Source organism: Canis lupus, chromosome 33 (genome assembly GCF_011100685.1).
Source record: "Canis lupus familiaris isolate Mischka breed German Shepherd chromosome 33, alternate assembly UU_Cfam_GSD_1.0, whole genome shotgun sequence".
Taxonomy (NCBI): domain Eukaryota; kingdom Metazoa; phylum Chordata; class Mammalia; order Carnivora; family Canidae; genus Canis; species Canis lupus.
Window position 1 is genome coordinate 19,821,138 of NC_049254.1, and position 24,892 is coordinate 19,846,029.

Below are 24,892 nucleotides of genomic sequence, written 5' to 3' on the forward strand. Positions count from 1 at the left end.
CAAATGGCCAATAAATATATTAAAAAGATGTTTAACATCATTAATCATTAAAGGAATGCAAATCAAAATGATAAGATACCTCTGCACACCCATTAGGATGGCAGAAAGAAAAAAAGAAAGAAAGCAAGCAAAAGAAATAATGAATGAATGAATGAACAGTGTCAACAAGGATATGGAGAAATTGGAACCCCTGTACACTACTGGTGGAAATATAAAATATTACAATCACTGTGGAAAACAGCACAGTAGTTCCTCAAAAAATTAAAAATAGAATTACTATATGATCCAGCCATTCCACTTCTGAGTATATACTAAAAAGAATGGAAAGCCAGATCTCAAAGAGATATTTGTATACTCCTTTCATAGCATCATTATTCACAATGGCAAAAACAAAGAAGCAATCCAAGTGTCCATGGATATCCATGGATAAGCAACTTGGTATATTAATATAATGCAATATTATTCAGTCTTAAAAAGGAAAGAAATTCTCATGTATGCTACAATATGGATGAACTTATGTTAAGTGAAATACACCAACAACAAAAAGATAAATATTGTATGACTACCCTTATATAAAGTACTTCAAGCGGTCAAAATCACACAGACAGAATGTAAAATAATGGTTTCCAGAAGTTAGGGGGAGAAGGGAATGGGAAACCATTGTTCAATCGGTGTAGACTTATAAATTTTCAAGATGAAAAGATTTCTGGAGATGAATGAATGGTGGTGTTGGTTGCACAACAATATGTCTGCCACTTAAAAATGGTTAAGATGGCAAATATGTTATGAGTATTTTACCACATTTTTTAAAAGGGGGAAAAATAATAGCAAAGCTTTATAACTTTCTATGTGCTATTTCCAAAGAAAAGAATATTGTGGAGAACTCACGCTGCTAAGCATTGGGTTGAAGAAATAGTAATGATTTTCTTTTCTAATTTGGCCTAGAGAATGAAAAGACAAACCTCTGAAAGAACTCAAGACCTCAGAGAATTTACCATGAAGCCTAGAAATAATTAAACTAAGAACATTCCATAGAATTAACAGCAAGTAATCCAAAGTAAAATTCAGCTTCATCCCTGAAGGAAGTGTGCAAAAAAACAGAGATGCATTCAGGATAATCTTAAAGGGATGGGAGTTACTGATTGAAATGGATGACACAGAGAGAAATTGGATTGGATAGTAACATATAGTTATGGTAATTGCTATTCACTGAGTTCTTACTAATGGCAAACACAATGTTCAGCATTCTTTATAAAATATTACAATTTTTTCTCTTAATAGCCCAATGAAATCTGATGATTTTAGATACAAAGATAATGAAATCAAGAAAACTAACATCATAACATCACAAACACAGAGTGGTTGTTAAAACTACATCTATCTGAATCCAAAGTCAAGGATTTTAACTAGGCAAAGAGGACTTTTAGCTGGTAGTTTGAAATAAAAATCCTCTTGCAAGTACACGTGAAGCTAAAGTGTTCTAAAGAACAACTGGAGCTGAGCTGCATATATGCCTAAAGTACTTGTATGAATACATTGACGACTTAATCTGAGTAGGGAAGTTTAAGCAGTGATTAATAGAAGATTAGTACAAAAAACACACAGCTGTACCTCAATGTGGCTATTCCTTTACATTTTGCTTTGTGTGGTTTTTTTAGATGAAGATATCCACTAAAAACATTAATTCTTCGTCATCTTTTTAAAGATTTTACTTACTTATTTGAGAGAAAGAGTGCAGGCTTGCACACACGTGTGAGCGGGTAAAGGTAGAAGGGGAGAGGGAAAGGCAGAGAGGGACAAGCAGAATCCAGGCTAAACATGGAGCCTGTCTCTGGGCTCCATCTCATAACCCTGAGATCATGACCTGAATCAAAATCGAGAGTCAGAGGCTTACAGGACTGAGCCACCCAGGGTCTCCTATTCTTTGTCATTTTAATGTAGATAAATCTATTTTCAATTCTAAACAGCACAAATGACCTAAAAATTACAATTAAACAATTTAGTTATTCTAATTATAGAAAATTTAGCTATATTCAAACAATGTGGCACCACTTTACATAGTCACACATTATTAGGTTATAGTCAAATGTGGTGTGTGTGTGTGTATGTATATATAATATACATATACATATATAATATACATATACATATATATAATATATATATTTAAAAGAGCAGCTTCTGAGGGTTAAACTTCCAATTTAAAACCTAAGTATCACTATAAATGTTATAGGTTCAAAGACTGACAAGGAAAATTTATGTAAGCATTAAGGTTGGTTAACCAGCACATACTAATCCAAGATGCATTTGTTAAAAGCAAGGCAAGTACTACACACCCTGCATTCTGAAGGTACACACAAACTCAGTTAACAATCTTCAGTAACAAAACTTGCTCCTTGCGTGCATAACCCCATAAAATTCTATTAAGAGCAAATACAACACAAGAAGAAAACTGACTTGGCTATACAGATTTTACAGTAGAAAGTTTAAAAATCACAAATAAATTTACTTAGTAAATTATTAAGTATTTAAGAAAGTAAGGAATGAAAATTATATACATAATTGTTTAATGTTCTAAACTTGTCCAAGTGAAGTTTTCTTAATAGATTTTTTGCTAAGTAAATCATATTTTCCTTGAATTTTTATATAAAATCAAAGGTATTTTTCTTGAAACAAGTTTACTTCTCTATATAAAGAATTCATTCAACCTTAGAGAAATTACAAACTTCACAAAAACAGATTTTTTTGATAAACTATTAACACTGTTGTTACATTCAAAGGAAATGCTAAAGAATGAAATTTAAATTATATTATAGTTCTAAAATCTATAATAGTATTAACTTTTGCTAACATGTCTCCAATATAAATGCAGCAAAATCTAAAGGTTCAGCATATTTTCAATAGCTTTTAGCCTTTTGTCATATTTATATTTAGCTCACATAATTTTCACCCTTTTGTTTAATACATATTTTTTCATTTTGTGCATTCTCTCTCTTTACTGAAGATCACTGGCTTCTTCTCTGACATCATTGTTAGATAATATCTCAGTGACCTGTTACTGTATCCTTGGATAGGAAGAGATAGTATCTTCAGTGAGGTCAATATGACTCAACCATGTGATATGGACATTTAAAAAAATCAGATTAAGTCTTAAACTGTGCTAGCAGAATAACATTATCTAGAATGAGGGAGATAACAGTCCCACTCTCGTCAGCAATGGTCAGATGACATGATCAATATTGTGATACGGAATTACTCAGAATCACTATGATATTCCAAGAAAGGAAACAAGGGAGGATTCAAGACTAGAACCATGGAAGGTCGAAAGAATCAAGGATATTGAATGTTACTACTTATGGGATTGGGGGAATAATTAGAGCAGAACATTTTAAAATGTTTAAAAGCTTCCTATTATATTTATTCTACATGGTACCAAGGGATATACTAAAATAATGAGCTGGTATTACAAGATACAGATTTCAATTTAAAGTAGATAAGAACTTAACGTCATAATTGCTCACAGAGATATGAGCAAGTATAAGTGACTGGATATGTTTATTCAAAAAGTGGGGAATTAGACTATATTACCTTTAAGAGCAATTTTTCCATATGATTCAATGATTCTTCTCAAAGCTAAGAACTAAAATATTTAATCTTACTGAGCTATAGATGTTTTTCTAATGGTACCTGGAGTCTGCAGTTATCAATCTATTGTTTGATTTTTATTAGCAAAATATTAAAAAGTTTGTTCTTTTCCCAAATTAATAAGTAGTTTGTGCAATGGTGAATGCTTCCCAAAAGCTGCGGGTTTTTTTCTACTTCGAGAAATATGGCCTGACAAAGTGCTAAATGACTCACTGACTGAATCATTCAGTCAGTCATTCAACAAATATTTATTCAGAGCCTGATGTGTGCCAAAGACTCCAAGGTGGCAGACAAAAAGAGAGAACAAGATAGAGCATCTGCTTATAATCTATTAGACTAGGTAGACACACAAAAAACATTTTATAAAGTATCAGATGTTATTCTAGAAGCACATGCTCTGGAAGCATACTGAAACGGTATTTAGCTTTCCCTGGAGAATCAAGGAAGACTTTACAGAGGAGGTGGGATTGAACCTGTTGTTTACAAGTTTATTAGGATTTCACTGAAGAGTAAGGGAAGAGAATGGTATTTTAGACGGAGGAAGCATCACATGTCTGAGGCATGGAAGTACATAGCATGTTTAGGGGAAATGGCAAAAAACGTGGTAAGCTAAATTGTAAGACACAGAGTGAGGAAACAATACAAATAAAATTGACAACACAGTTTATGGGTAAATACCTTTGGACAATATAAGGATTTGGATTTACCTTGAGTGCAAAGGGAAGATGTTTCCAGGTAGGAAGATGACATGACCAGATTTGGATTTTAGAGAATTTATGAGTATTGGTGTGAAGAAATTAATTTCCTTCAAATATTAGTTTTTGCTTTGAAACATATTTCAGGAGGAGTTAAGTCCTCCAACTAATGGCACTAGCCAGGGTAAGTTAATAAGTGGTAAATGGCAGCCTGGAGCACCTTATTCTTTATAATATCAGTTATTATTTTGAGCCTGTATTTTGACTTCAATAATTCCTTATTCAAAAATTCCATAAATGCGTGAACACTACTTATATTGATTGGTATGAAGTAGATTACCATAAAAGGAATAAGCATTTTTTGAAGAGTTAAAGACCATGCAGATGCACAATGGGGAAAAAGGCAGTTAACTCAAGAAAGATAAAAAATATGTGAATCAAATTAGAAATACAATCTCATGTTCAATGGACTTTAAAATTTCCCTTGCAGAAGTTACCATTTATTTTGAAGTTCTAGTAATACATATAATAATACATTACACTTAAAATTTGGAAAACAATTTCATATTACCATCTCTTCTCTCTGCCTTGATCCCCACCATGAACATTTGTATAAACATCAGTATTCCCATTTTTTCAGGAATAAAACTGAGGCTCATAAAAATTAAATTTCTCACCCAATTTATATGTTACATTTAGCAGATGATAGTCTCAAAATCAAACTTCTAGTTTGTGATTATAAGTCCATTCCCCGGTTTACTTTATCATGCTTCACAATTGAAAAACAGTTAAAAACTATGACGGGATAAGACAAGAGATGAGAGAAACAAGTAATTCCATGAAATTCTGTGGAAAAGACAGAGAGAGAGAGAATGCAAGTACTATAAGTTGAATTGCCTGCTTTTCTGAGAATTATTTTGGAAGAATTTTCATGCCAAATAAAATGATGACCAATATTTAGGGCCATCAGGGAATTTACTAGAGAAGCTCTTTACTTTTCGGGGGTGGGGGGTGGAGCTGACAATTTGTGGATGAGATAATTAGCAAAACACAGAGATGATGAGTAACTTAGTACCAAAAAAAACTTCAACACTGTTGGTGGGAATGTGAAATGGTGCAGCCACTCTGGAAAACTGTGTGGAGGTTCCTCAAAGAGTTAAAAATAGACCTGCCCTATGACCCAGCAATCGCACTGCTGGGGATTTACAGCAGATGCAGATGCAATGAAACGCCGGGACACCTGCACCCCGATGTTTATAGCAGCAATGGCCACAATAGCCAAACTGTGGAAGGAGCCTCGGTGTCCATCGAAAGACAAATGGATAAAGAAGATGTGGTCTATGTATACAATGGAATATTCCTCAGCCATTAGAAATGACAAATACCCACCAGTTCCAACGTGGATGGAACTGGAGGGTATTATGCTGAGTGAAGTAAGTCAATCGGAGAAGGACAAACATTATATGTTCTCATTCATTTGGGGAATATAAATAATAATAGTGAAAGGGAATAGAAGGGAAGGGAGAAGAAATGTGTGGGAAATATCAGAAAGGGACACAGAACATAAAGACTCCTAACTCTGGGAAACGAACTGGGGGTGGTGGAAGGGGAGGAGGGCGCGGGGTGGGGGTGAATGGGTGACGGGCACTGAGGGGGACACTTGACGGGATGAGCACTGGGTGTTATTCTGTATGTTGGCAAATTTAACAGCAATAAAAAACAAATTTATTATTTAAAAAAATAAAAAATAATTTAAAAAAATAAAAACAAAAAAACTTCAAATGACTATAAATTCCTATGGAGAATCAGTTCTCCTTGTCCCATGTCATCATACCTTTAAAATTAGGTGCAAAAATTTGAATAGTTAATAGTGAAATTATATATTTAGTAATATAGAAGGTCTCCTTCCCTCTATTTCCTATGGGGAAAATACTATAATAACTCATCCTGGATTATGAAAATAAAGAGTTTTTTCTTTCCTCAGAGAATTTATTCTAGCAATAAGAGGGAACTTTTTTTGAAAATTTGAAAAATGTCCATCACACCTACACCAAGAAACTACACCTTTTCCATACTTTATCACCGTACTCCATTTCTTCAACTAAACAACAAAAAAAAGTTATGCAAAGAAGAATAGAGACCAATAAATTTGATCATAATGTCTAATCCAAAATTAAATCTAACCTTTTGGTTTTAATACAAAAGGAAGAAATAATTAACTGAAGACATATCATTGAAAATTTTTCATTAGCTTCTACATCCAGAAATTCTGGTTTCCCCAGTTTTTGGCTGCATCTTTCTAGAAATGTATATTCTTTTCCTTGCCCCACCCTGATAGTGTTTCTATCCATAAAGTATCATGTTGACAATGTTTCACATCTCGACTTAAAATTTTCTGTGATATCAAAATGAATCTGCACATCTTGTAAGTGGTAGATTTTAAAACAAATATTTTAACCCTGAAAATACATTGTCTGAAAGAATTGACAATTTTCTTAAACGAAATATTGTTAAAAAAGGTAGTTGAAATCAGAAAAGAAGAGATCATCAACCATATCGGAATAGTTTTGAGACAGTTTCACTTCACATTTTCTTTATCTCTTAGCCCTCCTCCACGATTTCTACTTTCTTGAATTCCTATGAATCCTTACTTTTAGGATTTACTTTCCAAGAGATTTCATATAATACTAGACTTAACTTTGGCATGTTGCTGCCAGCCAGGCTGGTTTACTCTCTTTTATTCCCCAGTGAGAAAAAAAAATAACTTAATCCTTAAGGCTGGTTTTGATCTACAGAGGTGAAGAGTCATTTTACTTCTAAGTATCATACATACTTTTATCCAAGATTCAGACCTTAAATGAGAAGTTAAAGCCTAATGTGTCTCATCCCTATTACCAGGTTAATCTAAAAGGCAAAAATTAATAACATTAAAAAATTAAAAATAATTTTAAAAAACAGCTAAAACAAATGACATTGTGGACATTAAGGAGTATTTATAAAAAATTGTGCAAAAAATGAAATTACTTTGGTCATTATCTATGTTAGTGATTTCAAACTTTGGCTAACTATAAGAATTACCTGGAAACTTTTAAAACATACTAATGCCAGAGCCCCACCCTATACTGATTAAATCTCAATCGGCAGAGCCAAGTTTAAAGCATACCTGGGACTGAATTTTGTTGTTGCTGTTGACTATTTAGCAGTTATATTAAGAACATAGCCTGCTTTTAACCTATAAGATTGCCAATTTCCTCAACTCCAAAATAGGCATAATGATTATATTATGTAGATATTATGAGGTTATATGAAATAATGCATAAGGAGCCTAAAATAGTGATACAACATGCACTCAAATATTTTTGGAACTGTTGCTGTTAGAGCTCTTGCTATATCTGCATAGATATGGGGCCTATCAGCGCAATAGAAGGGACATGACATTCCTGTGACTAAGAAGGAAAAATATTCTTCCAAAATCAATCTCAACAAGCAAGTGTGCTATACCAGGAGACAGGGGAAAAGGCAGCAAATCACATTTGAGCGTCCTCTGATAGATGTTACTTCACTGAAGTATCTTCATGCCACACACAGGGTCATAAAAAGCTCTGTGGAACTCAGCATTCAATTTTCTGGAAAAATGTATCAATCCCATTCATTCAGTTAGTTATCTTGAACATTTTTCCTCAATTTCTCTATATCAAGTTTCAACCAACCACAAAACATGTAGCATACGATTCTATTTATATATGCATATATGAAGTAAACATAGATGTTTATATATGTCTATATATTTTTCTTTTGCCTATATAATGTTTTGTACCCTCTGAGTTTTCTACAAGAAGTACACACCATTATTACAATAAGTAAAACAACAGAGTTTTGTCATCGGAATTAAACAAATAAAATTTATAACCACTGAAAAATACAAAGAAACTATTCTTTAAGAAAAAACATTTTATTTATTTATTTGACACAGAGAGAGAGAGTGCACAAGCAGGGGTAGCAGCAGTGGGAGAGGAAGAATGAGAGGGAGAGAGAGAAGAAACAGGCTCTCAGCTGAGCAAGAGCCTGATGCGGAACTCCATTCCAGAACCCTGGGATCATGACCTGAGCCGAGGGCAGAGGCTAACCCACTGAGCCACCCAGACGCCCTGAAACTAAACTTTCTAAAACTAAATTTGTAAAGAAGAAATTTGTACCAGGGTTTGTATTCTAAAAAAAGTTCTGCTTTCTTATCTCAACTAAAACTCATATTGACTTTAAATTAGTAAGTTAAGGCTATTTAAGAACAGATACATACAACTTAATGATGCTACTTGCAATTATAGGAATAGTCTTTATAGGCATTATAAGTATTATGAAGAAATATTTCTCTCCTTCATTCATACCTGCCAAGGTAGTTTATGAATTGGCCTTCAAGAGAAACTATTTTGATTCACGTATAGCAAAACTTCACCTTGCTATGACAAGATTCCCTACTTCATACTGTAACAATGACACTTCCAGTCAACATCACAGCACAGAAAATCATTATTAAAAACAAACACAAATCTCTATTGTAAAGTTTGGGGTTTTAGTGATAAGCAGAACAAAAAGTCATCAAGCACTTCTTCCTCAGATATTCTTGGTACAAATGGCAAGGGCTGATTTAGACCTTCCAACTTGAAATTTAATTATCTGCTAGCACATACATTAGACCATATCTTTTTTTCCACAATGCATTAATGTGTTGATGTAATCCAAAATCAAACAATGTGGTTTGATAAAGGAATCTTATCAACAGTTTCTTCTCCTTTGTCTTGAAGCATATTTGCCACTAACTTCAAGGTTGATCTACCAGGTTTTAAAGCAATCCTGCACATTACTTGTACCTGTTTTCGCTTTAAGAGGTACAACTCTGAATTACGCCTTTGTAGTTTTGATCTTTTCACCCTTGGCAACATAAGTCATCAAGTTCTGTATCAGAAAGTATTAAAAAGGGGGCATCTGGGTGGCTCAGTGATTGAGCATCTGCCTTTGGCTCAGGACATGATCCTGCGGTTCTGGGAGCGAGTCCCACATCAGGCTCACTGCAGGGAGCCTGCTTCTCCCTCCGCCTATATCTTTGTGTGTCTCATGAATAAATAAACAAAATCTTAAAAAAAAAAAAAACATTAAAAAGGCCAAAAAATTTCTATAGCTTCCTTTGATTATCTGACAAAGTTTGAGAGAGATAACACTAGGAACTAGGAAGACTGCTGATATTCATCATTAGGCTTTTCTACTTGTACTTTTAAAGTACTTGTATGAAATCCTCACACCCGCATATTCACTTTTACCTGCGTATACAAAATACGCGTTCAATATTGTTCCAGAATATTCAACATATTTATAATATTATTATGAATTATTTTAAAATTATACCTACATTTTTATATTTCAGTGAACCTTCTTTTCACTATTAATAGATTTTTGTGAACTGGGAATATAACAGAAAAGTAGCAATAATCTGAAAGTTTTATAAAGACATCTTAGCCAAAATATGTTATAGACTGTATCCCATTATTAGTGAGAAAACTATCTTTGCAATATGAATATATGAACAATATATAATATGTATACATATACAAAAGCTTGTGAAAATGTAACTTCTTATGTTGTGAAATGAACACGAACAGAGTTATTTCATTGCTTTTTTTCCCCTCTAAAACGACCAAAATTCATGGGCCCCTTGATAAATTGCCAAGTCCAAGGCAACAAATTAGGGAAACTTTGTTATAAAAGGACTTTCAACAGCAACCCATTCACATCATAAACAATCCTCCTTGCCTTCATCTGTGACTGAGAAAAATGCTTCATCCAAATACTTTGTTATGAAACACTGAAAGAAAATACCAGACATAATCACATTCAATAGATCTCTTGAGTAATAAAATTCAGATACACAGTCTAGTCTAGTCTATATAAAAGTGGGCTTCCTTGGTACAGAATGGCTTGTATGGTATCAGAGAAGGATCTTCTCTTGAGCAATAGCTCAAACAAACAAGCAGAACAGATACATAGATATGATTTCAGAAGATTTTCTTTCCAAACGTTAGTTTTAATTTTAGAGCAAACCTATGCATGCGTGTGGCACTTGAAGATATAAATCCTAAGGTAAATTCCCACCTTCTAATAGCCACACATTTCAATCACAGTACCATGACTTCCTTAAACATATTGCAAAATGGGAGGCCAAAAGGCTATGGTAGTAGAACTAAGAGCAAAAAAGATTATAGATACGAAGTGTGAGTTCTTTCAAAACCAATGCGGAAGGGGAGGTAGGTGGGGGGATGGGGTAACTGGGTGACGGGCACTGAGGAGGGTACTTGATGGGATGAACACTGGGTATTATACTATATGTTGGAAAATTGAATTTTCAAAAATGTAAAAAAAAAACAGTAGGTACTTTCCTTCTCCCTTGGTATTACTTTTCATCAGTTCTTTTCTCCTTTTTTTTTTCCTACTGCAGTATTGATAAAACGTCTGAATTGTTAATAAACTTGTTTCTACTCACTTCAGGGACATTGTTAGAAGTTCTGCTTTTGGGAACACAAGATTTTCCTGTCCCACATACGAATGTTCCATAGACAGGTAATAGAAAAATATAACATGGAGAAGCTACCTCCTACTCTTCTCCTGCTAAGTTGGCTTACTCTATACATATTGCAACCAAAATTACCTTAGAAAAAAAATGTACCAAGAGTACAGACTATAACTTATTTCTATACTTATTAAATTCTTTTTTAAGATTTTATTTATTTATTCATGAGAGACACAGAAAGAGGCAGAGACATAGGTAGAGGGAGAGAAGCAGGCTCCATGCAGGGAGCCTGATGTGGGACTCAATCCCTGGACTCCAGGATCACACCCTGAGCCAAAGGCAGATGCTTAACCACTGAGCCCCCTTAGGCATCCCTCTACTTATTAAATTCTGTTTTCTGATAGAAGGGTGGAATTCTTATATTACATAGGAAATACTCAGAAAAACAAAGATTATGAAAAAAAGAAAAAATATGGAGCTATGTCAGAATGTTGTCACAATTTACTCAACACAAACAGATCATGTTTTAATTGGTGGTTAATAGCTTGCTCTCATAGGTAAGTCTGCCTTACATATGATGGCATTGGGTGTTTACAAGTCTTGTTCCCTGTGCAGTTACCCGGAATTGTGGGAATTCCCTTATCCCAGAGATAGTATTGTTAGGAGCTAATTGGACAGTTAGATAGGTAGTCAGGGCCAGGGTCCCCAACAAGAAGATACAGAGTAGGGACAGCTAAGGCAAAACAGCACTAGCATCCTGTTTTACAGCTTAGACAAGACCACAATAGCATCCTGTCTAGCATCCCCTGCAAATGTGACTTTTGCAAAACATCCTGAGACAAAACAATTAACTATAAAAACATTGGTCGCTATCTCAAGTTGAGGCAGTTAGTCTCCAAATGTCAGCCCAAAAGATTATCAGCATATGAACCTTAACCTAATAGGTAGACAGGTGTATGATCAAAGCCCTGATGGGCATGCCTTGGTAGCCATTCCACAAGTGGCCCATACTCAGGATGCTAGGATAGTTCCTCAAAAGAGCTCATAAGAACCCCTAGATTTAAACGCCAAAAGGGCGACCCTATCGAGTCCCCTCCCTCTCTGGGAGTATTGCACTATCACTCAATAAACTTTGCTTTGCTGTCCACCACTCTTCATCTGGCCTACCTCTTCATTCTTCAAAGTAGCATGCCCAACAACCACAGGCATTGAGGGAATAGAAATCCTGTAACATTGTGATCACGATGTTGGAATAAACAAAATAAATAATTATTAATAGCTGATAAATTCTCCATATCAAATACCAATTCTCTTTTTACTTGAAGTATATCTACACACTCAAGAAAAGTCTATTACTTTTATTTCAATCCAGTTAGTCTTTATTCCTGAATTAGTTTGGCTAAAATCAAAAAGTCCCCACACAAGCATTTCCATTCTAAGACCGCATCAAGTCCTGTCTACTTACTGCAATTTATTTATTTTTTTTAAATTATGCAACCAGATGTATTAAATGGACACAAGTCAGTGAGAGTTGACATAAGGAACAGTTTCCTGCCCCCCTGCCCTCCCCATTGCCTTCAGTAATATTAAGCTCTTATTCATTTTTCCACCTCCTGTTTTTCCAGGGTCTTTTTTAGGACCAGTGATGGAGTAGATGCAGAATAAAAGGGCAAAATCATTTTGCTTCCCTGGGTGCTACATATCCCAGCTCTCTCTTGGTCCTTAATGATGTCCATGTGTGACAGGCTTACATCTATCTTTCTCTCTATGAGCTGCTCTTCTGGGTTCTGTCAAGGACTTTTCATTGAGGACCCCTCTGCATCATTGTTCTTTGATATCCTCTGAGCTTCTGCTCCTCGAAGTGGACCCCACAAAACCTGTTACTGAGTCAGCCCTTAAAGTTTTTTACTGAAGTATAATTAACATACAGTATTACATTAGTTTCAGGTATACAATATAATGATTCAATAATTCTATACATTACTCATTATGATAAGTGTACTCTTAATCCCCTTATCTATTTCACCCTACTGAATGTGGTTTAAATCCTATACCAAAGTCAGGGCCTTGGATTCATACGATTTATGTTGATAAATGATAATGATAATTGTAATAATATCCCAACAGAAGACTGTGTTGAAACATCAGGTAAGATAAATAATCATGACGGAATTAAACCAAATGTTGAGATGATTATTACTGTGTACATTTCAAAGCAGCCATAAGCTTCACAAAATGAATCAAACTCAACAATTGTTACTATTACAGACTTTAAGTATTAAGGACTACTGTGAAAGGTCATTCATCAGTTTTTCCTCACACACGTAGGAAGTAAAACCAATAATCTGTCCATCGTTTATAAAGATGTGACTACTTTTAAATTTTCATTTACATTTTAGTTGAGCATTTCTTAAATACTCGTCTTAAAATAGTAATTTTGAATGATCTACAAGAGTATATATTAAAGATTTCTGTCTAAAAGGGGATTTATAATAATCCATGCATGTTCTAACTTACTTCTACAACTTCATCTTTCACGTGTGCACACACTCTTACCTGCAAACTTCACTCCAGCCACACTGAAGGTTTTGCACACCCAAGAACCTGTCACACTCTGGTTTTGTTTTGTGTGTGTGTGTGTGTGTGTTTTAGAGTTTATTTATTTGGCAGAAAGAGAGCAAGCGAGAGAGCACAAGCAGGGGGAGTGGCAGATGGAGAGGGAGAAGCAGGCTCCCCACTGAGCAGGGAGTCTGACTTGGAACTGATCTCAGGACTCCACGATCATGACCTGAGCAGAAGGCAAATGCTTAACCAACTGAGCCATCCAGGTACCCCTAATTTCCAAGCTTTTGAACAAGCTATTTCTTCTTCCTATAATACCCTTAACACTTCCTCCTCTGGCTAATACCTACTCACCTTTCCAGTGTCATTTTGCCTATTGTATCCTACAGGAAGCCTTTCTTGGTTTGGGTTAGGTGCCCTTACTATATGCCTCTACAGTTCTCTGTAGTAATTTGCTTCAATAGCAATTATTGTACAGTTTGGAAAATATCTGATGATCTGCCTGTGTCTCCCTATATACCATATGTTCTCTGAGGACAGGGAGTATTTGGTGATTACTTTTGAACCTCTAACATCTGGACAAATAGGGAGTATTGACTAAATATGGTAAATATCAGGATCAAGGCAAAATGTTTACTCAGTGTTATTTCTCAGAAGAGAGGTTCCATATTATGAAACACATTCCCAATTACTTTATTTTAAACAACAAAGTACTGTTTGGGAAGGATGTATTAGCTAGAAATGACCTCAATCCGTATTGGCTTTGGATGGTCTTACAGGTCATTCCAATAGAATAGTTAAAAATGGAGACAAAAATAATAAATAAATAACGCATGCTTAGTGATTCTCCTTGGCAATTTAATTCAAAATTGTATTAGATATTAATGTAAATTAGATTCAAACATCACTTAGAAAAACAAAGAATTATATGGTTACATCACAGAGGTCACGATAAACACTTGAGGGACAGTGTTAAAAAGAATTCCCTAGGGTTAATGGAAATGGCATTTGTGACTCCTGATGAAATTTCAAGTGACAGCATCAAACCCGGATTTAAAATATGCTACAACTAAGCTAAACTTAAGCAAAACCAAAGATAGACTTAAGAAAACTTTGAAAAAGATGCTAAGTTTAAAAATGTATGTGAAGAATCTGAATAAAACTCCTATAAAATTAGAATTGAAAAATAATATTAGTAAATTATATTATAATTTTATGTGACATTATTTTTAATTATACATATGTTACTAAATTACCAAGATAGGTAAATAAACATTTATCTACTGCATCCAAAATCTCCTGAAAGTTTTTTTTTCCCCATGTTAAAACAGGGAACCTATTGACCTATAATCAGATATCTTATTTGGGGGCATCTATGGAATTTGACAAATACATGATTAAATGAGTGAGTGATGGAACTAAATAAGCTCTCTTCCATTCTCTCTTAGAAATCAAAACATATATTACATTATCAAACAATTTATGCAAAGACAATTTACAATACATCTTACAAATTAAGATAACTTGGGAATATGTGCATTTACATGATTGATCCTCTACATTTCACAATCATTTCTTGAATTTTATTCCACTTTCTATAATCCTTGCCATAAATATTCAAGCACATACCATCTTACAAATTTGGGTTAATTGGCATATAAATTTAGAGAACTTTTCAACAAAATTGTTTATGTATGGATGCTAGTTCTGATTAAAGGCTATGATCAATATGTCAACTAATATGGATATAAGGCTAGAATATTACTTTGTAGTTTTATCTACAGAAAAGAGTTACAACAAAAGGATGGTAATAAAATGGAAGCTACTGCAAAATTCAATTAGAACAACAGAAAGCTAAAGTCAATCTAAACTATAGGGAGAGAAATATATTATTCACATTTTTATACATTGTTTATCTGCTTATTTATTGGATGAAAGAGGTTTTTATGTTTCTTATAGATTTTAGATAGTAACCCTTTATCAGATTTGTCATTTGCAAATATCTTCTCCTATTCCATAGACTGACTTTCAGGTTTGTTGATTGTTTCTCTTGCCTCTGGGGACATGTGTAGTAAGAGGTTGCTATAGCCAATGTCGAAAGGTTGCTGTTTGTGTTCTCTAGGATTTTAATGGTTTCCTGTCTTACATTTAGATTTTTCACCCATTTTGAATTTATTTCTGTGTATGATGTAAGAAAGTGGTCCAGTTTTCCAAAAACCATTTGTTGAAGAATATCCAGTGGATATTCTTTCCTGCTCTGTCAAAGATTAGTTGACCATATAATTCTGAGTCCATTTCTGGGTTTTCTATTATGTTCCAATGATCTATGTGTCTGTTTTTGTCCCAGTACCATACTGTCTTGATCACTACAGCTTTGTAATATAACTTAAATACAGCTTTGTAATATACTTTGGAATTGTGATGCCTCCTTCTTTTTCAAGATTTCTTTGGCTCTTCAGGGTCTTTTGTGGTTCTGCACAAATTTTAGGATTGTTTTTCTAGCTCTGTGAAAAATACTGGTGGTATTTTGATAGGGGTTGCAATAAATGTGCTTTGGGTAATAGAGACATTTTAACAATATTTGATTTTCTAACCCATGAGGAAGTAATATTTTTCCATTTCTTTGTGTCATACATGTTCTATAGTTTTCAGAGTATAGATCTTTACCTCCTTAGTTAGGTTTAACCCTGTCTTATGGTTTTTGATGCAATTGTAAATAGGATTGACTTTTTGGTTTCTCTTTCTGCTCCTTCATTACTGGTGTATAGAAATACTACAGAGTTCTGTATGTTGATTTTGTATCCTGCTACTTTACTGAACTCATGTATCAGTTCTAGCGGGTTTTTTGGCAGTGTTTTGTGTTTTCTACAGAGTATCACACCGTCTGCAAATAGTGATAGTTTAGACTTCTTCTTTGCCAATTTGGATGGCTTTTACTTCTTTTTGTTATCTGATTGCTGAGGCTAGGACTTCCAGTACTACATTAAATAACAATGGTGAGAGTGGACATCCCTGTTGTGTCCCTGAACATAGAGAAAAGCTCTTAGTTTTTCCCTTTTGAGGATGTAATAACCGGATCTTTCACATATGGCCTTTATGCTGTTAAGGTATGTTCCCTCTATCCCTACTTTGTTGAGAATTTTTATCAGCAATGAATGTTATACTTTGTCAAATACTTTTCGTGCATCTATTGAGAGGATCATATGGTTCTTATCTTTTCTTTTATTAATGTGGCGTATCAGTTTGACTGATTTGCAAATATTGAACCACCCCTACAACCCAGGAATAAATCTCACTTGAGAGTGGTGAATGATTCTTTTAATACACTGTTGGATTTGATTTGTTAGTATTTTTTTTTAAGATTTCATTTTTATCTATTCGGGAGAGACACACACACACAGAGAGAGAGAGAGAGAGAGAGAGAGAGAGAGAGAGAGAAGCAGAGACACAGGCAGAGGGAGAAGCAGGGAACCTGATGTGGGACTCGATCCCAGGACCCCAGGACCAGGTCCTGGGCCGAAGGCAGGCGCCAAAGTGCTGAGCCACCCAGGGATCCCCCAATTTGTTAGTATTTTGTTGAGAATGTTTGCATCCATGTTCACCAGGGATATTGACCTGTAATTATCTTTTTTTTAATGAGATCTTTGTCCGGTTTTGGAATCAAGGTAATGCTAGTTTCAAAGAATGAGTTTGGAAGCATTTCTATTTTCTGGAACAGTTTAAAAAGAATCGGTGTTATCTCTTCTTTAAATGTTTGGTATCATTCCCCTGTGAAGCCATATGGCCCTGGACTTTTGTTTGTTGGGAGATTTTTGATTACTGATTGGATTTCTCTGCTGGTTATTGGTCTGTTCAAGTATTCTGTTTCTTCCTGTTGCAGTTTTGATAGTTTATATATTTCTAGGAATTTATCCATTTCTTCCAGATTGCCAATTTGTTGGCATATAATTTTTTCATATTCTTCTATAATTGTTTGTACTTCTGTAGCATTGGTTATAATGTCTCCTATCTCATTCATGGCTTTCTTTATTTGGGTCTTTCACTTTTTGATAAGTCTGGCTAGGGATTTATCAATTTTATTAATTTTTTTTCAAAGAATAAGCTCCTTGTTTCATTGATCTGTTCTATTGTTTTTTTTATTTCTATATCATTTATTTCTGCTCTAAGCTTTATTATTTCCCTTTTTCTGCCGATTTTAACCTTCATTTGTTGTTCTTTTCCTAATTCCTTTTGGTGTAAGGTTAGGTTGCATATTTCAGATTTTTCTTGCTTCTTGAGGTAGGTGTATATTACCATATATTTCCGTCTTATGACCATTTTTGCTGCATCCCAAAATTTTTGGACCATCGTACTTTAAATTTCATTTGTTTCCATTTTTTAACTTCTTTAATTTCCTGGTTGACTCATTCATTCTTTTTTTTTTTTTCATTCTTTAGTAGAATATAAATTTTTTTCTTATGGTTGACTTCAAGTTTCATAGCATTATGGTTGGAAAATATACATGGTATGATCTCAGTCTTTTTGTACTTGTTGAGGCCTATTTGTGACCTGGTATATGATATGTTCTGGAGAATGTACCATGTGCACTCAAAAAGAAAGTGTATCCTGCTGCTTTAGGATGAAATGTTCTGAATATATCCCTTAAGTCTATCTGGTCCAGTGTGTCCTTCATAGCCATTGTTTGCTTGTTGATTTTCTGCTTAGATATTTCATTCATTGATATAAATGGGGTATTAAAGTCCCCAAATATTATTATATTATTATCAATTAGTTCCTTTCTGTTTGTTATTGTTTTATATATTTGGGTATTCCCAAGCTAGGAGAATAAATATTTACAACTGTTAGATCTTCTCGTTGGATAGATGTCTTTATTATGGTACAGTGCCTTTCTTCATCCTTTATTACAGTCTTTGGTTTAAAATCTAGTTTGACTAATATAACTATTGCTACTCTGGCTTTCTTTTGAAGTCCATTACCATAATAAATGGTTCTTCATCCCTTCACTTTCAATCTGCAGGTGTCTTTAGGTCTAAAATGAGTCTCTTGTAGGCAGCATATAGATGTCTCTTTTTTTAATCCATTTTGACACCCTATGTCTTTTGATTAGAGCATTAGTCCATTTATATTCAGAGTAATGTAAATTTACATTTACATTCAGATAATTATTGATAGGGGCAGCCCCGGTGGCACAGCAGTTTGGCACCGCTTGCAGCCCAGGGCGTGATCCTGGAGACCTGGGATCGAGTCCCACATCAGGCTCCCTGCATGGAGCCTGCTTCTTCTTCTGCCTGTGTCTCTGCCTCTCTCTCTGTCTCTCTCTCTCTGTGTTGCTCATGAATAAATAAATAAAATCTTTTTTTAAAAAAAGATAATTATTGATAGATATGAATTCAGTGTCATTTTATTACTTGTTTTGTCATTGTTTCTGGAGATTTACTCTGTTCCTTCCTAGTCTTTGTCACTTTTGGTCTTCTTATCCCACTCAAAGAGTCCCCTTTAATATTTCTTGCAGGGTTGATTTAGTGTCTCAAACTCCGTTAGTTTTTGTTTGGCTGGAAAAATTGATCTCTCCTTCTATTATGAATGTTAGCTTTGCTGGATAGAGCATTCTTGGCTGCATATTTTTCCCATTCAGAACCTTGAATACATCGTGCCTTTCTTCTTGTCTGTCAAGTTTCTGTGGATAGATCTGCTGCTAACCTTTTTTGTCTTCCCTTATAAGTTAGGGACTTCTTTTGTCTTGCTGTTTTTAATTTTTTTTCTTATCTCTATATTTTGCAAATTTAACTATAATATTTCTTGGTGTTGGCCTGTTTTTCTTCATTTTGATGGGAGTTCTTTGTGCCTCCTGGATTTGGATGTCTGTTTCCTTCCCCAGATTAGGGAATTTTCACACATAATTTGCTTGAATAAACCTGCTGCCCCTTTCTTTCTCTTCTTCTTCTGGAACTCCTATGATATGAATATTATTATGCTTCATAGAGTCAGTGAGTGCCTTAAATCTACATTCTAATATTTTTCCTTCCCTCTTCTTTCAGCTTCTTTATTTTCCAGAATTTTATCTTTAACAATTATTCACTCCTCTGCCTCTTCCATCCTTGTGTTCATTACATCCAGTCAGTTTCGAATCTCAGTTATTGCAATTTTCATTTTAGCTTGACTAGTTTTTAGGTCTTTTATCTCTGTGGAAAGGAATTCTCTGGTGCCTTCTATGCTTTTCTCAAGCCCACCTATTATCCTTATGATTATTGCTTTAAATTCTGGATCAGACATATTATTTATATCTGTTTCAATTAGATCTCTGGCCATGACAATTTTTGTTCTTTCTTTTGGGATGAATTCCTCCATCTTGGAATTTTGTCTAGGTCTCTGTCGTCTTCTCTGTGTTAGGAAAGCCTGTTAAGTGTCCTGCTCCTGAGGGCAATGGCTTCATGAAGAAGATGTCATATACTGTTCAAGGTCCAGTACTTTAGGACGTATCTCCATTGTATGCTGTGTGCATTCTGTTGCTGTGTTTTGGCTGCTCTTTTCTTCAGGTCAGTCCTGTTTCTCCTTGCCTGTAGTGGCAGTGTTTAGACCTTGGCCAGAGTGTGGTGAGTTTTAACTAGGTGTGCTCTGGTCTGCTTGTTAAAACAGACTTGATTTCATTTCTAGTAGAGCTAAAGCATTGCAGAGCTCTATGGTTGGTAGATATGCTGCCTGCAGAAGAAGGGGAGTGTTTGTGTTGGTCTTTTGGGGAGGGGATCAGCGCTCTGCTTCTCAGGCACACTTGCCCCAGAAAAGCAGCACCAGCAGAGTGCAGGGGGGCCATGTTTGGTGTAAGCAGTTTAGGCTGCCACTGTTGGTGCTGTGCTGCTTACTGAAGTTAGTTTATCCTTAAGGGGTGGAGGAGGGAAATGGTGCCTGATGGCTCTTTTGTCCCCAGAGAGGCAATGCCCACTCCCCCAGAAGCACTCCAAGAAAGGAGAGCTGTCTCTCCCAGTGCAATCTAGAGGATCCTCAGATCAAGCCATCTGCCCACAAGCTATCTGCCCTCCTTCTCCACAGGAGCACTGCAACGCCCTCAGGTCTCCACACTGGCCATGCCATGGACCCCTAAAACCAGTCTTTGAGCACTGCTGGTTGTAAAAACATTTTTATACTTTTTTATACTTTTTTAAATTTAAATTCAATATTCCGACATATACTATAACACCCAGTGCTCATCCCATCAAGTGCCCTCCTCAGTACCCATCACCCAGTTACCCCATCCCCCTACCCACCTCCCCTTCTGCAACCCTTTGTTTGTTTTTCAGAGTTAGAAGTCTTTCATGGCTTGTCTTCCTGTCTAATTTTTCCCACTCAGTCCTCCTCTTTTTCCTTATAATCCCTTTCACTATTTCTTATATTCTACATATAAGTAAAACCATATGATGATTGTCCTCTCCGATTGACTTACTTCACTCAGCATAATACCCTCCAGTTCCATCCACCTCAAGGCAAATGGTGGGGATTTGTCCTTTCTGATGGCTGAGTAATATTCCATTGTATATAGAGAGCACATCTTCTTTATCTATTCATCTGTTGAAGGACATTGTGGCTCCTTCCACAGTTTGGCTATAAACTCTTGAAAATTCAGCCCCTCTCGTTTTCCCAGTCAATGGCTTTGGGAAAGTGTTCTCTTTGTGCAATCCCCTGTGTGCTTCTCTCTCTCTCTCTCTCTCTCTTGCCTCTCTCCATGACAAGGGCTCCCTCCCTGCTGCAGCATTCACAATCCATCTGTTTCTCCCCCAACTAGGCCTCTGCACTTCCATGATGTGGCTAGCCTCTTCTCTCCCTCTAGTTGTGCAGTTTGTTCTTTCAGTCCTCAAATTGATTTCTTGGGTATCAGAATGATTTGATATTTATCTAGCTGTGCTTGAAGGACAAGGCAAGGTCCTCCTAATACTCCATCACCTCAACCCTTCCCAGCTTTCTCTATGCTTTTTATACCTAAATTAAGTCTGTTGTGTATAAACAATATATTTGTATAATTTCAGTCATTTAAAAGTTATTGAGATTTGATTTAAGGTCCAGCATATGACCATCTTGGTGAATGTTCCATGTGTACTTCAAAAGAATGTGTATTTTCTACTGCAGGATATAAGATTCTATAAATGTCAATTAAATCAAATTGGTTAAGTGTTAGTTAAGCCTTCCACATCTTTACTGGTTGTTTTCTATATTTACTCTATCAATTACTGAAAAGCATATTTAAACTTCCAAGTATAATTATTCATTTTTCTCTAATTTTTATTAGTTTTTTCCTTCATTTATTTTGAAGCCATTATTATATGCACACATTTTTAAAATGGGTATATCTTCTTTATCTATGGCAATATTCTTTGTCTTGAAGTGTACTTTTTTCTGTTATTACATAGCTACTCCACCTTTCTTATGATTAATGTTTGCTTGGTATATAGTTTCACATCCTTTCATTTTTAATCTATCTCTGTTTTTCTATTTAATATAGTAATCTTATACACAGCATATAGTTGGCTATTTTTTATCTAGTTTGACAATCTCTGTCTTTTAATTGAACTGTTTAAAGCATTTAATGATATTTAATTGACATGGGTGAATTGATTAATTCACTTCAGAATTTTGCCAGAGATAAAGTTAACTCTGTAGATTACAGAATTCATCTTTATTTTATGTTTAAGATTTTACACATTTGCTTATACCTAGTATTTTATAGCTTCCAACTCTCAAATGTGATTATATCTAGAATTTATGGATTTCAAGGGAAAAGGCATAGCCGTTGGGAGAAAAACTCCTTATGTTTGGATTCCAAATACTTTGATGCATAGCTAGGAATTGAAAAATTTATTTAATTTATTTTAACATATATAAATGGAGATAATATTGTCTTCTTGAGTATAGTGAATAATAAATGAGAGTTAATAAAAAGGTAGACCTAGTGTCTACTATTCAAAGTAGTAGTGGCTACTTCTCAGGATCACTATAAGGATCTAGTAAAAATATATGTTGACAACACTTTGAAAAACACACATTATATAAATGTGCAGGGTGCTTTGTTTTTTCAAAAATTATGGAATAGAATTTGCTAAACCCTATGGACTTTGATTTCAAATTTGCCAAAAAAGCCTCTTAGTAACCAATTCAATCATTGATTTACATTTCCCTCTTCCAACTTGAAGATTTTTCCTCTAGCAGAAAAAATATATACATAATAAATGTTCATCAATTCTTTCTTCTCTGTATCACCTCCTAAAATTATAATGTATTCTTCTAAGTAATGGCTCTATTTATTCAGTATGAGGTGAGTTTTCATATCCCTTATAAAATTTTATGATTATAAAAGAACAAATTGGAATGTTATTGAACATACAGAAAAAAGCTGAAAAAAATGAAACATTTTCACAAATAGAAAATATTTAATTAGAATATCCTAAAAGATCAATAATTAAGTATAATGAACACTAAAAGACATTTATTTTATGATGGAAATATTTCAGTGTACTTATATCTTGAGTACTTACTGAATCTTTTTTAGGCTTTGAACAGTCCTTTCTACCAACTACTATAAAAAAAAAAACATAATATTCACTCTATGCCACAAAAAGACAAACACATATATATATGTAAAAATACATATATGTGTATATATGTATATAACCAAATAATATGCACTCTAACCACAAAAAAGATAAATACATATATTTCCATCTCTATTAATTGACCAGAAAGTATCTTCTGACCCTGAACTTAGACTGACCATAATACAGAAACTGTCATTAAGTGTTCTGTTCACACGCATACACTCAAAACTGGTCCAACAACTTCCATTATGCCAGTTACCAGCACTGCCAGCCCCTTTGCCCTTCACTGCCTGGAGAATGTCCATCAGAAACAGGGAAGCAGAGCGAGCTGCCACAATGCACCATTGATGTTTGAGCAAGGCTGCCCAAGCAGCTGCAACAACAGGGCAACTCTTCAAAGTGTCAGCATTGAAACTTAGAATTCTTCCTCCCATACAACCATCAATGAAAACCTTTATAAGCTACAATCAATTATAAAATAAATCTTTGAGACAGATCATGTTCTTTCTTCATTTCTTCTCTCTTCCTTCTCCTGTCAACACCAAATGTCCTTGGTTTGAAAAAAAAAATTCAAGGATAAATTTCCTTTTTCTACCTCAGTCTCTGTTTCTGCCTCTCTTATGTTCTAAAAATTCTTTCAAGGAGGTTTAAGGATGTCTGCTAAACTCTTTTGTTTACGAGACATGTTCTGGGGTTTTTGTTTGTTTATTGTTGGGTTTTGTTGTTGAAGTTTTTTATTTAAAAACTTCAAAAGGCACTTGATATTTTGAGCACACTCATACTGGATTTTTGGCAAAGCATTTTCTGATTTTTGAAAGATAATCTAAATTCTGAACTGCATGCACTGAATCACATAACCTCCATATTTTTGTAAACCACAGCAAAAGTGGTTTTACATTAGCTATAGATGAATAGGTAATGAGTCAGTGAACAGTTAAAAGCATTCCATGAGAATGCATGAACTAGCCATGTGAAGTTTTTGATAGGAAAAAATCTTGAGTATTTAGGACTACTTGGAATGAGCGGACGCTATTCTTTGTTTAACAAATAAACTGTTTAATTTGCCTTATATGAGTGTATCTACCAAATCAAATGGAAGTTTACCCATGGTGCTTCTATTTCTCCTTAACCCTTAGTAATACTGGCTGTCTTTTATTTGGGACACACACTTAAGTTCTGAGAATTGTAACAACAACTTTAAGATTTCTCACCATTACTTTCACCATGCAAACAATATGTGCACCTTGAAGGGATAAAAGGAAACCCTTCCCAATAATAGTTATTCTCAAGAAACAGAATGGACAAATGTCAGCAATGCCAGGGTATAATCTATTTAGCTCCTCCAGATAAGTAAAATATATATACTTCATCAAGAGTTACTCTTCTATATGAAAAAGCAAAACCGAATATACTTCTATTCCTCTTCTTCTCAATTTTAAAATTATAAATTCTCAGTTTCCAAAGTAGTACATCTATACAGTTTGCTAGTTAAATAGTACCACAAGATTTCAAAAGAGAAATGGCAGCCCATATCCCAACTTTGAGGTTTGTCAAAATATCTAGTGTTTAGCTCTTTATTTCCAAATAATACACTTATATTCTTAATTTTTATTTATAAGCTTAGATGATCTATTTCTTTCCTATCATGAAAGAAAAGACTGGGGCCCTTGGGTGGCTCAGAAGTTGAGCATTTGCCTTTAGCTCAAGTCATGATCCCGGGTCGTGGGATTGACTCCCGCATCAGGCTCCCCACAGGAAGCCTGTTTCCCCCTCTCCCTGTTTCTGTCTCTGTCTCTCATGAATAAATAAAAACAAATCTTTAAAAAAAAGAATTAGTTCTCTTTATAACA

At 34.7% G+C, this 24,892-nt stretch overlaps 1 protein-coding gene across 21 annotated transcripts in view; it reads right to left on the minus strand.

The window, feature by feature from the left end:
* ZBTB20 (zinc finger and BTB domain containing 20) overlaps nucleotides 1–24,892 on the minus strand; it is a 750,813-nt gene that overhangs the window by 646,634 nt on the left and 79,287 nt on the right. The window lies entirely within an intron of this gene.